This window comes from Suricata suricatta, chromosome 8 (assembly GCF_006229205.1).
Source record: "Suricata suricatta isolate VVHF042 chromosome 8, meerkat_22Aug2017_6uvM2_HiC, whole genome shotgun sequence".
Taxonomy (NCBI): domain Eukaryota; kingdom Metazoa; phylum Chordata; class Mammalia; order Carnivora; family Herpestidae; genus Suricata; species Suricata suricatta.
Genome location: NC_043707.1, coordinates 121961806 through 121970746, shown reverse-complemented (window position 1 = coordinate 121970746; position 8941 = coordinate 121961806). Strand labels below are relative to the sequence as shown.

Below are 8941 nucleotides of genomic sequence, written 5' to 3'. Positions count from 1 at the left end.
TAGCATGTTAGTAGGCACCGCCGGCAGCAGACGTTGACCGGGCGCGCAAGGGGGGAGGGGCCCGCCTAGCCATTCTGGAAACCGCCGGACGCTCTCTCCGTAGCGTAGCCGTCGGCTGCGAGGCGCGGGGCGGGGGCGGAGACTGCGTGGCGCAGGCGCAGTGCTGGGCTTCTCCTGGGTCCCCAGACAGCTGGAGGAGATAAACAGAGGAGGAGGAGGGAGGGGAGTGCGTGTGTGAGAGCGCGCGAGGGAGTGTGAGTGTGTGTGAGCGCGGGTGTGAGGCGGTGCGCAGGGGCGGGCGGAGGCGCTGTCCGGCCCGGGCCAGGCGCCGGGCAGGGAGCATGGGAAGGGGCTAGAGCTGCCCGGGCCCCCAGCCCCCTCCCCGGGATCCGCGCCCCCCCTTCCCGGGAGAGGGGCCGGGCCCCCCGGACGGACATGGGCTCCTGAAGTTGCGCCGCCGCTGGTCCTGGGAAGAGGCCTGACAGGTACGGTAGCCACCGCCCCCTGCCCTAGCCGGACGCCGAAGAACCGGCTCCTGCAGCCCCGGCACACGGGCCGCTCGCTCTGGGCCGGCCGCAGCCCTGCCGGCCCGGGGCCTGAGCCCGCCCGCCTCGGGGCTCCGGGGTGTCCCGAGAGAGGGGCAGGCCTCGCTGGGGCGAAGGGCACAGTGGGCCGGAGGCGGGGTGGGGATGGAGAGCTGGCCGGGACGTGGGTGGTGCGGGAGGCTTCGGGAGGCTCTGCCAAGGGAGAGGTGGAAGCCGTCCCATCACGAGACTTTTTTGCGGACTTTTTTGTTTGACATCTGATCTGGCGCCGGGCTCAGGAAGAAGGGGGCAGGTGGAAGTGCTGGGAGGGCTACGTTGACCTGACCTGCTCTCTTAGTTTCCTGCTCTCCTGCTCTCGCTCTGTCTCGCACGCTCTCGCGCTCGCTCTTTCTCGCTCTCTTTCTGTGTGTGTGTGTGTGTATGTGTGTGTGTGTGTGTGTGTCCGTCCCCTGTGCCCGTCCGTGGTCAGGCTTCTTGCAGGCTGCAGATGCCTTCAGTGGCCCATCCTGGCACCAAGCTGAACTCTGCCAAGGTGTTTCCACCACGCGACTATAACGCCCATACAGAGGGCCTTTACTTGGGAACGGGCTATTCAGTACCCACTTCAAAGGGAAATAGGAAGTGAGGAATAGAAGAGGGACTGAACCAGTAGGATTCGATTCTTGTCACTGAAAGCTGCAGTGGGACGCCCCCACCCCCACCCCCGCCTTGCTAACCAGGTTGAATTTGCTAGTGACCTCTGACTCTCCTCTGCAGGAGCACTACCAGGGTCTCTGGAAAAGAGGGGTCGCGACTTACGACTAAAGCCTAACTGCCTAATTTGACTATTTTCCTCAAAGTTCTTTTTTTCTGTGACCTACTTCTGAGGTAGTGGTAGAGCAACTTTAAAGTTTTCCTCTTGGGTTTTTGAGTTTAGAAGGCTGATCAGGTGGCTGTAACTTCCCCATTCTTCGCAAGGATGGGGTAAATGATCAGGGTGACAGTTAAGTGTTCCCTTTTAACAAAGCCTGAAACAGTTTGAGAAGAAAAGTATTCAGAGGACCCCTCCTGACTCAAAGGCATAATGAAATCTCTACCTAGGGCACAGGTATGTTCAGTGGTCTGTACAAAGCTTTTCTATAACTGAAAGTCTCTCCTGAGTGGCCAGTCTCTTCACTAAGTGAAGGAACTACTTAAAGCTGTTTCTGATTTGAGTTCTGGCCTATTCTTCCTTGTAATTCTTATATTTTTAAAGAAACTGAACTGAACCTTGGCTGTTGAATATAAGAACTTGATCCTCTATCACAGACTAAGAAGTAACTAGTAAGGCTCATTTGGGCTAACTCAGACTTAATGAATCTTCATTGCAGGTTGTTGTATTTCATCGGCAGATGGGAAACAACCTTTTCTGCCATAGTTTGTGATTGTGCTGCTTTAATACTGGGGTCCTGCTGTCCTCCTCTCTTTTGACCTTTTAGGGGGCACTTATGTTCAAGCCACATCTGTTTGTAGAAGCAGTGCTTTGGGTCACCTCTGAAGGATAATTGAACAACAACTCGTATCTCTGCCCGAGACTCCTTCCCTTGGAGTTACTGAAAGAAACAGAATATGTGTAATGATTGTGGTGATGGTATTAACATCGGCAGTTTGCCACTTTTGGGTTTTAGAGTTGTCATGCAGCTGACAGATTTTCTACTTTGAAGGAACTCGGTAGTGACTCATGGGACATCACATTAAGATTTTTTTTTTTTCCACACACCTAGACTTCAGGAGCTAGAAAAGGATACAACGGAAGATCTTAAGGGCCTCTGGTAAACATCTTTGGATTTTGAGGGGCCAATTTCTGCAAAGACCCAGAACCGTGACTTTAATTATTTTTTAAATTATTTTCTTCTTTCCTTTTTGAATTAGGGAATGTGGCCCAGATGTGCAGTTCTGGGCCTCACGGAGAGAATCCTAGACAACATGTAACATGGTGATACTTACCTTTCTTTGGGTCACTGAGTGGTCCTGATTCCTTTCTTTTTTCATCCTTATCTTTCTGGATTCTGCTGCCTCTTTGGGCTGCCCTTGCAGAGGGACTCCCATAACTCCTAGGTTTCAAAAGCCCAGGCCCTGGAAGTTTTCATTTAGAATACATTCTAAAATGTGGCTGACAGTTTTTGAGGGCCTGGTATGTTGGGCTGTGTGCTAGGTGATGTTTTTACTTTATCAAGTTTAGCCTTCATCACTGCCCTGTGGGCCAAAAATCATTTTCCCTGTTATACATATGAAGATACAGGTTCAGAAAGGTTAAATAACTTGTCTAAGGTCCACAGCTAATAAGGGAAAATATTCAGAATTCAGACCAGGGTCTGTCTCCTTTGGGGCTGTGAAACATGAGGAAGAAACTAAAAGGACCAAAGCTAAGAGCCTGGAGGAACATGATACCTGCCTCCAAATACTTGAGGAACTGTCATGTAGAAAGAGAACTGGACTTTGTCTCTGTGATTCTGGAAGACAGCACTAGGATCAAAGGGATGGAAATTCCAAGAGGGTAGACATTGGCTTGATAGGAGAGAATTTGGTCTTCTAAAAACAAAATGCGCTACCTTGTAGGGGATGAGTTACCCATCACTGTAGGTAGTCAAGCAGAGGCTTTGCCACTTGTTATCCAGGATATGCTAGAGGAGTTCATACTCATTTGGGTAATTTGACTAGGTAGTCTTTCAGTATTTTAAACCCTATTATTCTTTGGAAGTGAAATCAAACTCCTGTTTTTTTGATCTGTAAAAATAACTAACCCATACTGCATATATACCATGTGCCAGGCACTTGTTAGACACTTTTCGTGCAATACTTCATTTAAGTTTTGTTGGAAACTTAAGGGGATTTGAGGAAATCTCCTATGAGGTGGGAATTATTATTATTCCCACTCTACAAATGAGGAAATGGAGGCTCCAGAATGTTAAAAAACAATTGTTACGCAGTGGTAGTGGGGCTGATATTTGAACCTTGGTCTGTACCATCTTAGCTGTGTAACATAGGGTAAGTTATGTGGCTTCTCCAAGCTGTAGTTTCCTCATCTGTGAAATGAGATGACAGCACCTTCCTTAGGATGGGTTTATGAGCACTAAATGATATAATGTACACACTTTTCACTACAGGTCACTGATTGCCTGAGAGCCTGGATTTGGGGTATAAAGGTACCACTTTGTTTATTTAGGGTGAATTCAGCCCTGACAAACCCTGAGAGTTTGGGGGTTCATTCTTTGGGCTATTAGTAATCGCTGCTAACCCCTTGAAGGGCTTTGTGGCATTAGTGACTAATACCTTAAAAACTTGAGGCCTGAATAAGAGGAGGATTCAGCCAATGCGTTGGAGTATAGGAGGAGGTGTCAAAGGCCTTGTAGAAAAAAAAGTCCTCACCCTACTATACAGTCAGCTTCAGGGATCACTGTTTGCATTTTTACATTTAATGTCTTATTTTAGAATGGACAAGGTCACAATTGCTAGTGCTGTGATAGAGCTGGATGCCAAGAATAATAACCCTTAATCCTCCCTGTAGCCATCTGGGGAGGTATTAACCCCATTTTCTTGAGGAGTGGGGCAGGGCAGGATCAGACCTTACCCAGCTAGCTATCTAGGGGGCTCTCAGGAGGCAGTGTTAGGATCAGGATGGTGGCAGAATTTTATCCTTGTTCCTAACCCCCAGATTCTATTTTCAGAAAGCTCTAAACTGTGCTTATCCATGAACCTTTTAGGGAGCCTTTCTCAGAATTGGAGTCAGGCATTTCTGGTCTTGGAGCTTCACCAGTTGAGACCTGAGTGTTTGAGTGCCAGAGGCTTACCTCGTTCCTTCTTGAGTCAGACATCTGGATGTCACACAGCTGCAGTTGAATTGGAAAGGAAGCATTTCCATATTGATTGGTTTAGTCTTCCTTGACCTTTCTGCTAGGAGGAAAGTTAGAGGGTAAAACTTCAAAGGCTTCCCTATGAGACATACTTTGAATCATGGCCGAATTTGGAAAGATGCAAGTTAAGGGCAAAATCCAAGACTGCAGATGCTCATAAATACAATGAGAGAAGACAGCATTATCAAAATACTCTCTTTTCTCTCTCTGTTCCTTTCCACTATCTTAAGGTAATGGTAGCCCTAGAAGAAAGCAGATAAATTAGTTATAATCACCAGAAAGCAAAGTTCTGCAAACATCAAGAAAGATTTTTCACAAAGCACAAATGGCGGTACAGAACCCATTCATGCAGAAAAGCCATCGAGGTGAGTTTTCATCCAGAGTTTCCCACAAAGTGAAGCATTTCTTTTTTTTTCTTTTTTTAGTTTTTTTTTTTTTAAGAGAGAGCAGGGAAGGGTCAGAGAGAGAGAGGGAGAGAGAGAATCCCAAGCAAGCTCTGCACTGTCCGTGCAGAACCTGATGTGGGGCTCAAACTCACAAACCGTAAAATCATGACCTGAGCTGAAACCAAGAGTCGGACACTTGACTGACTGAGCCACCCAGGCGCCCAACGCAAAGCATTTCTTAGGATGGACTTCACAGAGAAGGCTTTAGTCAACTCCTTGTGGAATCATTTGAGCCAGGAGCCTTGAGGATGGCAAAGAACTTTTGCAAAGATACTTTGCTGATGGGCCTGTCCCACCAACCAAACCTTTCCCAGATGCTGTCCTTGTGCCAACTTGGTCCATGACCCCAAAACATCTTGAAATTTGTGCCTGAGACTGTCAGAGTCTAGGTGATTTTGATTCCTTAGTTAAACCCTAAATGCTAAGTTAAATGCTTAGTTAAAACCTAAATGCTGAGAGAGAGTTTCTTTTAAGTAAGCCTGCTTGGACACGATCTGATTAAAGATAGTAACTATTTTTTAGTGGCCAGTGACCTGGTTCTTAGGGTCAAACTATCTAGTGTGACTCTCCATTTAATAACTGTAACTTTAGGCAAATTAACTTCTGTGTGCCTCAGATCCTTCATCTGTGAAGTGAAGATAATAATAGTAGCTGCTTCATAGGTTTATGAGGAATCTGCTGGATAACACTTAGGAAATGATTTGAATGTTCACTAAATATTTTTACCAGGCTTGGTATCAGGCATTTTATCTGTAAAGTGAGGATAATAATAGTAACTGCCTCATAGGTTTATGAGGAATCTTCCAGATAGCACTTATGAAATGATTTAAATGTTCACTAAGTATTTTTTACTAGGCGAGGCACCTGGGTGGCTCATTCACAACTTTGGCTCGGGTCATGATCTCGTGGTTCGTGGGTTCAAGTCCCACTTCAGGCTCTATGCTGACACTCAGAGCCTGGAGCCTGCTTCAGATTCTGTGTTTCCCTCTTTCTCTGCCCCTCCCCTGCTTCTGCTTTGTGTGTGTGTCTCTCTCTCTCAAAAATGAATAAACATTAGGAAAAAAAATTTTTTTATTTTTACCAGGCTTGATATCAAGCGTTTTATATGTGTGGTTCTTCACTTTGTGAAGGTGGGCATTATCATCCTGTTTTGAAAATTAGAAAGCTGAGATTTAGAAATGCTGTCACACAGAAGATAGTTTGCAGAATTGGGATTTGAACTTTAGGTTTGTTGGACTCCAGTACCCAACTCTTTATTTTATTATGCCACTTCCAATGACCTTTTTGCTTTGGAAGTGCATGTTTTTCTCTTCTATAGGATTGCTCCAGTAGGCAAACCACTACAAATAGAGTGAAAGGAAACTTGCATACATCCTTTGCATAATTCATAATGTTGAAAGGGGGCTGGGAGCATCTCTGTACAGTGGGAGGCAGCATGTCCAGAGGGAAAAGAATACAGATGACTTGGGTTCCATCCACTCTACTGCTACCTGGCGGTGTGTCCTTAGAATCACAGGATATTGGAAGGGGTTTTGTAGCTCATCTTAGAGTCTGCCTCTCATTTTGCAGGTGGACAAATAGGCTGAGAGAGTGAAATGCCTCACTCAGAGTCTTTTAGACACTTAGAAGCAGAGCCTGGCCCGGAGCACAAGACCCTAGATTCGGTCCAGTGCTGCTTCCTCAGTACTACATAGCATTGTGGTTCAGTTCACCCTTGTTAAATAGGGGTGAAGATAGCTTTCTAGCTTCCTCACAGGATTGTTATGAAGTTCAAGTTAAAAGCATGAACAAAAGTACTCTGATAGTTATAAAGTATTGTATGTATGCAAGATAGTCATGCTGTCATTCATTCAGCAAGGACCTACTGGCACCTGCTAAGCCCACATCACTCCTTGGAGACCTCAGAAGCTCAGTAGATGAATCAGATGAAGAACTGGGGGCTCCTGGGTGACTTAGTCGGTTAACCGTCTGACTTGAGCTCAGGCTGTGATCTCACAGTCTGTGGTTCAAGCCCCACATCAGGCTCTGTGCTGACAGCTCGAAGCCTGGAGCCTGCTTCAGATTGTGTGTCTCCCTCTGTCTCTGCCCCTCCCCCCTGCTTGCACTCTGTTTCTCTCTCTCAAAAATAAATAAATATTTAAAAAAAGATGAAGAGCTGGCCCTCAGGATGCTCTTAGTCTTTTAAAGAAGAGAAGCCACAAAAATAATTATAGTGCAAAAGCAGGAGACAGATGAAGGAAACGGTGAGCTAAATTTTCAGAGGCTCTGATTTTGAGGCAGAGAAAAGAAAAGGGCTTGGGGACTTTTCTTCTTATAATTGAGGTATAATTCTTATACCATAAAGCCTACCCTTTTAATTCTGCACTTTTTAACATATCCACAAAGTTGTAGATCCACCATGTAAATGGATTCGTAACAATATTTGGCCTTTTGTGACTGGCTTCTTTCAAATAACATTATGTTTTCTTTTCTTTTTTTTTTTAATGTTTCATTTATTTTTGATAGACAGAGCATGAGAAGGGGAGGGGCAGAGAGAGGAGACACAGAACAGGAAGCAGGCTCCAGGCTCTGCGCTAGCTGTCAGCACAGATCCTGACACGGGGCTCGAACCCACAAACGTGAGATCTGACCTGAGCCAAAGCCAAAAGCTTAACCTGAGCCACCTAGGTGCTCCAATAACATTATGTTTTCAAATTTCATCCATATTGTCTCATGAATCAGTGCTTCATTCCTTTTTATGGCCTGATTGATATTCTGTTATAGGGATATATCACATTTTATTTATCCATTTAAATACATTTATCCATTGATGGACGTTTGAGTTGTTTCTACTTTGGGGCTATGAACATTCATGTACAAGTTTTTGTGTAGATATGTTTTTATATCGCTTGGGTTATACCTAGGAGTGGAATTTCTGGGTCATATGATAACTCTATGTTTAACTTTGTGAGAGGAGGCTTTTCTTAAACAATTTTTTTATTGCAAATAATACTGTCACTCACAATTAATAAGTATTTCCAGTGTGCCAGCTATCCCATGTAATCCTCACAGCAACCCTGAGGTAGGTGCTATTATTATCTTCATGTAACAGATGAAAAATAGCCAGTGTTTCTTGGGCACTTAGCACATGCTAGGTATCGTGCTGTTTTACAAAGCATTGTCTTATTAATGTTCCCAGGGACCCTGTGATGTAGATATTATTACATATCCCTATATGGCAGGTAAAAAACAAACAAAAGCCCAGGTGCTTAAAAGTAAATAATTTTACCCAAGATCACACAACCTAGTGCATAGTAGAGCCAGATTCAGACTCAGCTTTCTTTCGGTCCAAAGCTGGCTCGTAATGGCTATTTCTTTATTACTATAAGAATAGTGTTCACAATAGAATACTTGGAAAATAGAGGAACAGAAAGAAAAAAATATGTATCCTGCCTGTTGTCTTACCAGAAAGATGGCCACTGGCATATTCTTAATGCATGTCCTTTTTTTAATTTTTAAAAAATATTTTTATTTAATTTTGAGAAATAGACACGAGCTGGGGAGGAGCAGCTCTGAGCTGTCAGCACAGAGCCTGCTGTGGGGCTCAAACTTGTAAACCGTGAAATCATGCCTGAGCTGAAGTCGGATGCTCAACTGACTGAGCCACCCAGGCGCCCCAAATGCATATCCTTCTTGTTGTACCTTTGTAGATATGTACACTTTTGGTTTGTCATTTTTTTTTCTCCAAGGCAAAGACAGTCACATATATGTCTTGAACCTGATTTTTAAACTATATGATTAAGTTTTCTATTTTGTTAATCAGTCTTCCATGTTTTGAATGACTCTACAATAGGGAAGGAAGATTTTTAAAAGGACTTTATAAGAGAGGGTTCCAAATATATACAAAGTAAACAGAAGAGAACAGAATAGTGAACCTGCATTTATCTACCATCATATTTCTTTTTTTTTTAACTTAGATTGTATTGCAGTTTCACTTAACAGTATATAAAATGCTGTGTTGTGACAGGTATCAATTATCCATTAGATACTGAATCAATTTTTCTTAAGCACTACTAACTGCTTGCTTTTCTTGAAGCTA

General features: G+C 44.4%; 1 protein-coding gene across 3 annotated transcripts in view; it reads left to right on the top strand.

The window, feature by feature from the left end:
• Positions 1-203: 203 nt before the first annotated feature.
• The window catches only part of WDTC1 (WD and tetratricopeptide repeats 1), a 63677-nt gene continuing 54939 nt past the window's right edge, over positions 204-8941 (top strand). The window contains exons 1-2 of one of the 3 annotated variants that reach the window (XM_029946094.1): positions 205-485; positions 4648-4782. The gene's annotated coding sequence lies outside the window, so the exon portion shown is untranslated. Of the gene's footprint in view, positions 486-4647; positions 4783-8941 lie in introns of all 3 variants that reach the window. The other 2 variants (XM_029946096.1, XM_029946093.1) reach the window with 2 other exon arrangements.